Here is a 12,794-nt window from a genome sequence, read left to right as displayed (position 1 = left end):
AAGAACTATAAGAACTTTCTGCTCCATAGGTCTCAGGCCTTTTACAAAGTTCCCAGGAAGGTTTGACACACATGGTAATATCAACTCATCCCTTTATTGTATTCTTCACCTTCAGCCTCATTAGCATAAGCTTCCAAGTGGGAATTTCATCAGTGTGTTGCATGTGCACATGCATGCACTACCCTCCACCAATTTTGCTGTTGATCAGATGGACTTGCCCCTAGTTCTTAATCACCTGCACTCTCCTTTCCTCCAGCTATACTTGATGAGTCCTGCCATGCTAATCTTCAACCTTCTTCCAGTCAGCTACTTGGGCCTCCCACTCAGCGCAAAGGAGGCCTATTTCTTTTCATTCAGGTTCCTTATTCTTCTTATGCACTGACTTTAACATGCTGGTATTGGAGAATAAGCATCTTTCATACATGCTACAGTGCATGCAGGAATATCACATGATGGTGTTCACTAAATTAAAATTTAAAAGTACATTCCAGATAAATAATACCTGAATTGTATACTTTCTTTTTGAATTATTGTCTTAGACAATACATACTGACCAGTTTCCCTTCCCTCCACTCCTCCCAATGTCATTTTGCTCACACCACTACCTCCCATCTCCCCTGTCCCCTGGATCCACTCCTTCTCTGTTTTCTTTCAGGGAAGAGCAGGATTCCCAGGTATATGAATTGAAGGCAGCATAACAAGTTACAATAAGTTACAATAAGACTAGGCATGAACCCCATTAGGATTAGGTGAGGAAACCCAGTAGGAGGAAAAGGGTCTAAAGATCAAGCAAAAGAGTCAGAGACACCCTCACTAGCACTGTTAGGAGTCCCACAAAATCATCAAACTAATAACCCTGACATATACGCAAAGGACCTAGCACAGACTCACTCACGCAGGCTCCATGGTTGTAGTTTCAGTATCAGTGAGTCCTTATGAGTCCTGCTTAGTTGATTCTATGGGCTGTGTTCTCATAGTGTTCTCAACACCTCAGGCTCGCCCAGCTCTTCCTCCCACTCTTCCACAGGGTTTCTGGAGCTCCAAAGGAAGGAATCCAATGGAGATCTTCAATTTGGGTACTTAAAGCTTGGCTGTGGGTCTCTGCATCTGCTCCCATCAGCTACTGGAAGTAGCCTCTCTGATTACAATTGGGCTAGGCACTGGTTTTTAAATACGGCAGAATAACATAACGAATCATTTTATTGTTTTTTTTTCTAACCTGGATCTATAGCCATACCAACCTGAACATATCCAATCTCATTGGAATTGTTGTCTTGATGTTTCAGAAACAGATGTTTTATTTACCAAAATTCATTCCTTCTATTTGCCGACATTTAACTCATATTTATTGAATTCTTATACGTTGCACCAAAAACATACAAGAGTTCCTTTCCAGTTAAGTGTCAATCATTTTCATGTACATTGCTTCCATTGATGAAAGGTTACCCATTTTATGCATTTTAATCATCGTAAAGATTTAATCAAGTGTAGAAATGTGTGGGATAGTCTGACAGGATATGTCTGGTTTTGCCAAGTGGCTATAAAACACCATCCTTCTGTTCTACATTAGTCTTGTCTCAATGGCCAGCTCTTTATTTTTCAGAAAGCAAAGGAAGTCTCCCTGGTTAAGTTTCTGCAGGCTCTTTGATCTTGGAACATTTGTGAGTGTTTCCGATTCTCTTGTTTCTATCTAGTACAGTGGCTCTCAACCTTCCTAATACTGTGACCCTTTAATACAGTTCCTCATGTTAGGGTGACCCCCACAACCATAAAAATAATTTCATTGCTACTTCATAACTGTAATTTTGCCACTGTTATGATTCATAAAGTAAATATCTGACATGAGACCCCTGTGAAAGGGTCATTTGCCCCAATAGGATCATGACTCACAGATTGAGAACCACTGTTCTAGGACTTTCAGAGAAATGTTTGTGATTACTGTTGCCCTAAGCCCACTGACCCTTTTTGGCATTTGGCACCTGCCTGAACATTCAAGACTTGTGGCCATTTGGAGTACCACAATCTTTTAAATGTTGACTCTGGTCCAGTTTTTCAATCTCAATGCCTTGCCTGACTTCACATTCTAGAAGTTTCCTTTGGAGTGGCATGCCAACCCTGGAAATATTACATGATTTATTTCCATAGAAGATTTATAGCTAAAAAACATGAAGTTTCTATCTCATTTGGGGAGGAATTAGGACCTTCCACATTTTAGGCAACAGTAATGTAGTTGGCAGTGGGAAAACAAAAAATTAATTAATAAAAGAAGTAATGTTGTCTGTCCACATCAAGTGTCACCTGGTAAAACCAGGTCCTGAACATTAATGATGAATAAGTCAACTCCATTTTCTTCATGGGGAAAAGGAGTTTCTACTCTTGCAACATCCATACCTTCCCCCAACAGAGCTTCAAGTAACCTTCCCGGGTACAAATTAGTGGGATTTTCACTTTTATGTCCATTTGGTACAATAGAAATTTATGAAGGGTAAGAATGACAAGAAATGAAAAGGCATAGAAGATGGGAAGGTGAGTAACACCTGAAAATAATCAGGTTGGCTGAAGCTCTTATCCCAGAGTGAATGTTTTCTTGAAAATGAGAATGTTACACACAATGGCTATAAAATCCTAAAAGAAAGAGATCCCCGTGTTACATATTTTAGAGCACTGGGCTTGGGGTTTTTCAAACAGAGACTACCAAACAGAAAGACTGAAGTCTTATTGAATAAAATAATGGGTGATGAATGGGATGGAGATGCAGCTTAGTTTGCAAAATGCTTGCCTAGCAAGCCTTGGGTTTGATTCCCAGTACTGCATATAAACAGGCATGGTGGCATATGTTTGCAATCCTAGGAGGTGGCAGAATGAGGGTCAGAAGTTCAAAGTAATCCTTAGCTATGTAGTGAGTACGGGGTCAACATGGGTTATAACAGACTTTGTCTTTAAAAAAAGGTGGAAGGGTGTGGAAAGAAGAGATCAAAGAATCAGTACCATTGCCATCAACATTGTATTTCGGTATCACCTTCCACAGATACATACCATGAGAAACAAACTTATTAAGATAGCATCAAGATTGTAAAAGTGTTTTCTGGCAGAGCTAAGTTTTCCTTTCCTTAGAACCTGGATTACCATGCACACCAACAGCCTGAAAACGGATTAGAGAAATGTTCCGACACAAATAAAAGTATTACAGTTTTTAAATAAAGTAGACTCTTCAGCAAGGTTCACACAGACATTTAAAAAAGATTTATGCCACTGGTTGCCAGAGCGTTTTGATACTTTGCAGTGACATTTTATGTAAAAACTGAACTTTAAGAGAATTTTATAATTCATTCTAAACTTAATTCTGTGCCTTTATTATTAACTGAGGAAATACGCAACTGTGATAAAACAGCTAGCTAACAGTAGCTGCCCAGGGATTACAAGAACTCCATTGTATTATGCAGTGTTCTTTTGCATATTTCATTTACTCAGGAGGAAGATATTACAATTTGTAATTTCCATATATCCAAGTGATTGTGTGCTCTCTAGTGATTACTATCCGTATTTGTTTAGAATCTGTCAATTTCTGCACAATTTAATAAGAAATTTTGACTTCTCAAACAGCCGCCAAATCTCAGATGGCTGCATTTCAAATGAAAATTGAAAAGACTATACTTACTTCTCAAGAACACAGGCACAGCACTACCATCCATTCATTCAGCCTGTTTCCCTCCCCTCCTTGAAGTTCAACTATTTGATTTCATCCTGTCACAACACAATTTTCCAGAGTATAATCTTAAATACTATTTTAATGCTGAAATGGTACATGTAGAGGATCCAGGTATGATGAGTTTACTGAATGCTGTAAATTGCATTTGCGAATTTATGTCATGATTAAATGAGGCAACTTGCAAAGACTCCATGCAATTTCCAAGACATTTAACATGCCAGTTGTATAAAAGTTTTCAAAAATTAGTAAGCTGAAGGAATTCTATTTGGACATTGTTTTCACATGACAGTGTTCTCCTCAGACCCCTCCCAGTCCCAGTAGCGATGAGGTTCTAATAACACACTGCTGCTTTCACATTAGTCCACGGAGTTCTGCTTTGCCTCATCGAGTGGCTTCTCAACTAGGGCTTGCAATTAGCTCCCATGCCATGTCACTCATGAAAATCTGTTTGATTCTACCCAGTCAGCAAGTATCCACTGAGTGCCTGTTCATACCTGGGCTATAAATATTCCTTTCTGAAATACTCTCAGTGCTGGCTTGTTGATTTGTGGAAGAGGTTGTTTCCAGCCTCTCTCTTTAGTTCACCCCAGACAACACAGATTCAAGGGCTGATAGGTCTTTTTGACATTTTACTTTTCTTATCCACTAGAGTTGTTATTGAGCAATTTTCATGTGATCAAAACTGTGCCAAGGAACTAACATATGTAGTCAATCATAATGATTATAATAGAAATTTAGAAATTTCAAAATGATCTCAGTGTTAGCAGCATGGCCTTTATGAATGTATTTAAAGAGGCAATGTAGCAGAGAGGCTAACTACAATGAACTCTGGAGCTAGACACAAACCTCTAGTCGCCAGTTATTAACTGATGTCAGAGCTATTTATTTAACCTCTCTATAGCACAGTTTACTTATCTGAAAGTAGAAACAATAGACAATGCCTGAAAGGCTGTTGGAGGGTTAAACGAGATGATTCTTGTTTGAAATGGGAGTGAGATGGCAAATGTCAGCACTCTCCAGCCTGAGATGGGTCTTTATGTTGACAGCTGGATCTCAGTCTTGGGTAACACAGACCCAAAGGCTCCAATTTCTGAAGCAATCTCCCTGTAGCCAGGACGTTTGCACTGATTCCTGGTCAAACAGAAGTGCTAACCTCCAGAACATTGAGTATGTAGAAGATTTCCAGTAGCTTCCCCCTCCTCCTTACACACTGGACAGAGCACAGACAGTCCACGTATGCTGAATACCAATATTTCTTGGTAGAGGTGATGAGGGTTATCATTAAAACAAAAGCAAGCTTGAGAGATTGTTCGGCAGTTTAAAGCATTGGTTGCTTCTTCGGGGGACCTGAATTCAATTCCCAGTACCCACATGGCAGCTTGTACCTGACTGTAACTCCAGTCCCAGAAGATCTGTCCTTTTCTGGCATCTGGGCACCAGGCACACACTTGATGCACAAACATATATACAAGCAAAGCAGCCAGATACATGAAAGTAAATGAATTCTTTTTTGAATGAAAAATGTTATATGAGGTAAATATTCCTTAAAATTTTAAAGTCTGTTCTAGGTTTCTGTTTTTGTATGGTTGATAGGCAAAGAGTGTTTTCATCTAAATCAGCTGTCGTACTTATGTGAGATGAGCTGTTTGTTACTGGTTTCTTCCTTCTGTTCTGCCTTTCTGCTTGGGAGTTTTTTGCTATTGCCTTTTGTTTATTTGTCTTCATTTTTCAGTGATGGGGAATAAAACCTGTGGCCTTGAGCTTGCTTTTTAAAAATATTGTCTTGCTTATGGCTCAGGTTGCCATGGTACAATATCAGTGTCTGAGTTTTCTGGTTACAGTCACAGGCACAAAACACATTGCATAGAGTTGTGGTCATGACTGAAGGATATCATTAAAAGTCATACTAAGAATCTAGCTTGTGACACCTGTTCTATGAGAGCAGGTTCATATGGCCACCTTTATTCAAGTCAACCCTTGCTGGAAAGTGATCTGTTGCTAGCAGATGAATAGATTAGTTTTTTACATGATCGTTCTTTTTGAGAACACAAGTGGACATGAGTGACATAATATTTTTAAACTAGAAATAGGTTGTGTTAGCTTTAGTGTATGTCTCCTAGCATAGTTTAATGAGTTAGAAAATAAAGCAAAAATATTTCTATACTAAAAAGTCTGGACTTGAGTTCTAGTCCTGCTTTTCTTCTACTTTATCTTTCTGACCACAGTCCATGAGATTGCTAAATCTCCCCTTTCTTCACTCATAAGTAAAAGGGACTTAGTACCTGTCTCAAAGGGTGGTTTCAAAGATTCAAGATGTTAATGTGTAAAGAGAGTTTAGAGCAGTCATTTAACAGATACTGTCTGAGTACTGGCCTTGTGCTGGATGCTAAGTCCTAACAGCAGAGAGAGGGAAAAAGGAAGGAAAGAAGGAAGGAAGGAAAGAAGTACGGAAGGAAGGAAGGAAGGAAGGAAGGAAGGAAGGAAGGAAGGAAGGAAGGAAGGGGAACTAGCTGTATATGAGGAAATTCTGCTCTCATAGGGGGAACAGAAGTAAATCACATAAACAAGTGTAATTTATAGTATTTAGTTATAAGTTCTAGGAATAAGAAAGGAATCAGAACAAAGGGGGAAGGAAATGAAGTCTATGGAAGACTGCTGCAGCTTATATAGCACTGATTGGAATGAAGCCTTGAATTGCACAATGCTGGGTGTAGATAAGTATTTGGTGAAATTTAGGCACTATATTAGCTACAGGGTGGAAGACACTATCTGCTCTGGTAGAGCATCTTCTGTCAGTTAATCCCTCCTGGAAACACCCTCATGATGAGTCCAAAGGATGTCTTTTAGCTGATTCCAGATCCAGTCAATATTAACCATCATACCTTAAAAGGACAAGAGGTAAGAAAACAGACTCTCCTGTCTCATCCAGACAAACATAATCCTAAGATTTCCAAGAAGCAGAATAATAAGAATAGAATAATAATGATAATAGAATAATAAGAAGTATAAGAAGAAGAAGAAGAAGAAGTAGAACAAGATAAAAAGATGAACTTTTAGATATTGATTTATTTAGTGATTTGTATAAAGCACCACTTGCAGTGCTTATTTGCTAAGCATGACGTAACTTGCTACCTGAAACAATGGGTCGTTGCCCTTAACAACCTGCTCATTGCTTGGAGAGCTTCTGTAAAATCTTGTTTGCTTGCCCTTGTGGTATAGAGTACAAAATGAGAATACAAACCGAACCTGGGATCGAAGCATTTGAGGATCTATCCTGGCTGCAGTCCACTGTTAACATCTCTTCTCCTCCTCTCTCATTGCTGTTTCTTATTCCAGAAAGATTCCAACAATTTGACCATTTGTTCTGCAATGTTTGTTTCATGTTCCTCCACATTTCCCACGCTTTAAACACTGCTGCTTTTAATATTATTCAGTTATTAAACACACAGTTGCTGAGGATGAAACAAAGCTGTGTAACCTTGGAAGGCAAGCCACCCAGCTTATTCAGGCTTCATTGAGGCTATAAAAGAGTAGTGAGAACTCTTAAGGGAAAGCTTGGAATTCTGTGACGCAGGACTGTGGTTCTCACAGGGCTTCTTGTATCATATGAGAGTCATTGCAAACAGGTAGATGCAAAGAAAGATCATACAGTGGATAGGTCAGGCTTAACGAAATGAATGACTCTAAAATGGATGGCTGGCTCCTAATCCATGAATACCCACTTCCCTGTCATAACTTAAGAATGGAAATGATGGTGAGTGTGGATGGGTGTTAAGGACTGACTAGTTCCTTTTGTAGTTTCCAAAAATACAGCCAGGCCTGAAGAGAGTTTAATTGGTAAAGTGTTTGAAAACCAAACAAAAGAATGTGAATTTGATTCTCAGAACACACATAAAAACAAAGTGAGTTTATATCCTCATGCTGAGGAGGAGACAAATGGGTCCCTGGGGTTTCCTGGCCACCAATCTAGCACACTGGCACAGTTTTAGGCCAGTAGATCCTGTCTAAATATTCAAGGTGGACAGTTCCTGAGAAACAACATCTGGAATTGGCCTCTTGCCTCTATTTGAATACAGGTATACACACACACACACACACACAAATACACACATACACACACACACCAATTATTATTATTTATTACACACAAACACACACCTATTATTATTATTAATATCAAAATGTTAAAAGTACAAATACATTCTATATCTATACAGGCTATGAATGATGATCTTAACTTTTGTTTTGTTTTTTGGGACAGGGTTTCTCTGTGTAGCTTTGGAGCCTGTCCTGGGACTCACTCTGCAGACCAGTCTGGCCTCAAAATGACAGAGACAAGCCTGCCTCTGTTTCCCCAGTGCTGGGATTAAAGGCATGCACCATTAACGCCCAGCTGATCATAACTTTTAATTCAAGAGTAACTGTGAGGATTTTTTTATATTCATAGGCTTTTGAGAACAAATATCAATAAATTATATATGCGTTTGTTTCTTCCACAAAAAGGATGATATTGTAACACTTTTGTGTAATACTCTACCACTTTCCCCACAGCGATATATCACTAATGTAGCTAACTCTAATAAAGAAAAGTCTATCCTTGTTAATAGTTGCAGAGTGTCACCATAGAGTTATATTATTGTTTATTTAATCATTTTCTCTATTTTCAACAATGCTTCAATTAGCATCCATATACATGTCTTCCATACACATACTTATTTCAACACTATTTCTTTTGGCTTAGTATCTGTAGGCACAATAAAACTGATGTATAAAATTTAGATGTCATTTTTAAATATGTTTATTCTTTACTGAAGTCCTTTAAATTTTCCAGGTAAAATTTTAAATAAAAATGATTAAATTTAACACTAATAGACATTAGTTAACAGTCTCATTATTGTGTGCATGTGCATGTACATATGTGTTCATGTGGGAGCCAGTGTATGTGAGTCCGTTTCTTTTTGGTGTTGTTGTTGGCTGCTTCGTGCTCTGAGTTGACTCTAAAACTTCACTGTTATTACTGACATGAGCTATAATGCCTAGGTTTATGTGGGTCCTGGGGAATCAAACTCGGGTACTCACACTTGCAAAGCAAGCACTTTGCCAGCTGAGCCATCATCGAACACGGCTTATCGGTGGGCCTTGGGCACTGTGATTTATTTTATATTGTTTCTGTGCTGACACTTACGTCACACCTTCATGTTGGTCAGTGGGTACAAGATATAAAAATTGTAGTTATTTAATTTGCATTTTTATATTAAAATTTTAATGTATTTCCTGGATATTAATATTTCTTCTTCTCTGAAATTCCTAATCATGCTCTTTGTGAAGCATTTTACTTTCCAGGCCGCACAGCAGGTGCGACCCTACATGGAGTTCATGGTTTTCCTTACTAAAAGTGACTTCTGAATTCAAGCAAGACCTTCAGACAAGGCTCTTGGGAGACTAAGACTGGAGGATCACTTGAGACCAGGAGTGTGAGGCAGACCGGACAATATGGAGTAATTCTTTCCAAAATGAAGGAGAGACATGAAGGAATTTTGTTTATTAATTTCTGTGCAGGTTGTTTTTTGCAGTTAACACAAGCTAGAGTTGCCTGGGAAGAGGGAACCTTGACTGAAGAATTGTCTCCATCAGATTGGCCTATGGGCAAGTCTTCAGGGACATTTTCCTAATTGTAAATAGATGGAGGAGGGGCCACTTCCCTATTGGTGATGCCATACTGGGCACCTTGGTCCTGGTTGTGTAAGAAAGCAAGCTGAGTGAGCCTTGAAAATCAAGATGGTAAGCAGACTTCCTCCATGGCTGATGCCTCTGTTCCTTGAGTTCTTTCGCTGACTTCCCCTAGTGAAGGTCTTTGATTAAAAGTATAAGTCAAATAGACCAGCTCCTCCCCAAGTTTATCCCAGAAATCAAAATCAAACCAGAACAGAATTGGTATCAGAAAGGGAGATGTTAGTTCTTTTTCTTTTTCTTTTTTTTTTTTTTTTTTTTTTTTGGTTTTTACGAGACAGGGTTTCTCTGTATTGTTTTGGAGGCTGTCGGTCCAGCCTGGCCTCGAACTCACAGAGATCCACCTGCCTCTGCCTCCCAAGTGCTGGGATTAAAGGCGTGCGCCACCACCGCCCGGCGAGATGTTGGTTCTATTGGACCTCTCTATGCTGGTTTGGGGGATGGTTGTGAAAGTGTTCAGAACTTTGGGCTGGAAAGGATGTCAAGTACTCCAAGCTTAATGGGCTTGAAGAGACTGTCGAAAGAAACGCAGGCAATGAAGGCCTGGCTTGTGGAGTTCCTGAGGGAAGTCCCTTAAAGACTGTACCAGGGCTGTTTGTATGATATTCCGATGAAGAATCTTTGGAAGAAACCACTTCTGTGCTCCACGGGGGCAATAGATACTGCTGAACAGGGGCCAGCACCAAGACCAATGGAAACCCTTCCTCCCGAGTTTGCTCCTTGTTAGATACTTAACTAGAGTAATAAGAAAAGTAACTAATGCACAGGGCAACCTCCAGAAGACTGAGCCTGGGAGAGTCTCATTGTTTCATAAGAGGATTTTGATTTATGGCACCATTTAGTCTTGTTTATTGTGTAAGTCAGTGTCTCCATAATAGCATTATATTATGTCAATAATTGTATGCATGTGCGCAAGTGAGCCGCCGCTCCCGCACTGGGTTTTGCTTTTATGGTAAGGGCCTCTTGATGGGTATTTTGTCATTCTGTCTGCCAGGTCCCCTTACAGTTCAGCAATTTTCAATAGAAACAAAGATATTCTTTCCCCTAATGTGGTTAGCCTAGCAAACCCCACTTATCAGGTACAAAAACATATCTCACTTGGCAGATACAAACTATTTTATCTTATGAATAAATGCATCTTAAGTTTATTATGATACAACTTGGCATCACAATACTTATTAAACTTTCATAAAATGTTTTCATTTCAGCTCATGGGAATGAACTACGTAGGACTTTGGGGGCTGAAGCGGGTACATCTAAGTGAACTTAGACCATTTCCACATTAAGTTTGCCAACTTCAAATGAGTCCACTTGGTAAATGGTAAATATACTTGCATCCATCCCATCATTATTTTAAAAAGACGGCATCAATTCATACAAGTTGTGGTAAGTATTAGCTTGCCTGTAAGTTACATAGAACAAAACAAGAGTTGTTCACACATTTATTCCATTCAAGACACCTCTTTCAGATACTGGAATTTACAAGAATGCAAAGAGGACACCAGGCAAAACTTTTATTTTCAAATCTTTTTTTTTAAATGGAGGTTTTACTATGTGGAAGAGACATTTGGAAATGTCAGCTAGATGAGTGTTTGGGGAATTGTAACGTAAATGGACCCCGTGCCAATATAAATGTTCATCTGGGCTCACACAACTCATTTTTAAATAGCTGAAATATCACAAAAGTTAGCGTCATTCCCAGAACAAATCCCAGTGCCACCTGCTGCTTGGTAACATGGAGAGACTTTTAATGAAGATAGCTGTATATGTTTAAACTTGGACACATCTCCACTATCTAAACACACAAGACCAACAGATGAAATCAGTAAGATATACTTGAGAAAGAAAGAAAGAAAGAACGAAAGAAAGAAAGAAAGAAAGAAAGCAAAGGAAATGAGAGAAATGTCTGTGCAGACCAGAAGTGGTATGAAGGACAAAATGGTTTCAGGACTGGGGCCGGGAATCACCCCTGTAGCACTCATCCTTTGGATGAGTACCACAGAATAGCCTTGATGCAACTACATTGCAAAATGGTTTCCTTTTCCAAGTCTGCCACAATGTGCTAGGCTCTAGAGTTGAAGCCTGGTTCAGTGGTGGCAAGAGCTTCAGAAGAGTGGGGTGAGGAGCCGGTATCAGAACTTAACCCCAAGGATTAAGGTAAGATTTTGCCACCATTTTTCAGTAATCCATCAAACACAAAGGGAAAGAGGGGAGGCAGTTGATGCAGGTGCTTAGGCCTTTTAGGAAAGATGGAGTTGACAGGTGGGTAATACCGTGGATGTGGATACCAAGGCAATGGGTAATGTTCCAGAAGGAAAACCCCATCGAGGCTACCATGGCAAAACTGGAGGAGACTGTGGAGACAAGAGTGCAGGCCTGTGTACTGAGGGCTTCCCCACTTTACCAGATGTGAACCACTGGTTTTACCTTGAGCTCATGCCACAGGTTATGAGCTGTCCCTGCTCCAGCTTTGTCTGTATGCAGTAATTTTTAAAAATGTGTTTATTCTCTTATAATATCATACACATGTGGATAAATGTACTTTTACTGTATTCTCTCCATTATGTTCTCATCTCCCCCCACCAAATCCCTACTTCTTCCCAAAAATCTGGGTGACCTACTGAATTTAATGTTTCCTGTTGAACATGAGGGGGAGCTACTTGAGCAAAGACAACTTACCAGTGCCTACACCATTGAGGAATGTGACTCCCTCTCCCCCGGTGGCCATTAATTCTGTCCTGCTACTTGTGTACAGAAAAATATGTACAATTTTCATGGCAACATCTATGAAACTTCACAAAACTAAGAAAGTCTACCAGTGGAAGAGATGCACAAGTCATGATACATATTCTTTGGTATTTATAAAAGAGTAAAATCATATTAATGAATTAAAGGCATGTATAATGACATATATGCAGTATATGCAGTACTGAACAAAAGAAGCAAATAGCATTATAGTACATAAGCAACATGATAAGGTGGCACTAACCACTAATTTGAAGACCCACATAAGTAGGATCTATTATAAGGTTTATATTGAGATACAGCGACATTAAAAACATGCTTAGGAATTTATAACACCAAAATCAGAATAGTGGTTTTCTCTGAAATACAGGGAAGAGAGATAGAATGAGGGGAATGTAGGGAGTTTGACTTTATGATATAAAAATATATAAATCTGAAGCAAACAGTAAAATGTCAGTATCTTTAGAATCCAGGTGGGCAATTCCTGGGCATTTGATATCATGTTGGATTATGCAGAGGCTTATTGAAGTAAAATAGAAGTGTCACCATCCAGTGTCACCCAAATGGCTCTAGCTAAAGTAAATGGGTCATAAAATAAAACCAAAACACA

The sequence above is a fragment of the Mesocricetus auratus genome, unplaced genomic scaffold, assembly GCF_017639785.1.
Source record: "Mesocricetus auratus isolate SY011 unplaced genomic scaffold, BCM_Maur_2.0 Super-Scaffold_100013, whole genome shotgun sequence".
NCBI classification, from domain to species: domain Eukaryota; kingdom Metazoa; phylum Chordata; class Mammalia; order Rodentia; family Cricetidae; genus Mesocricetus; species Mesocricetus auratus.
This window is presented reverse-complemented; position numbering follows the sequence as displayed.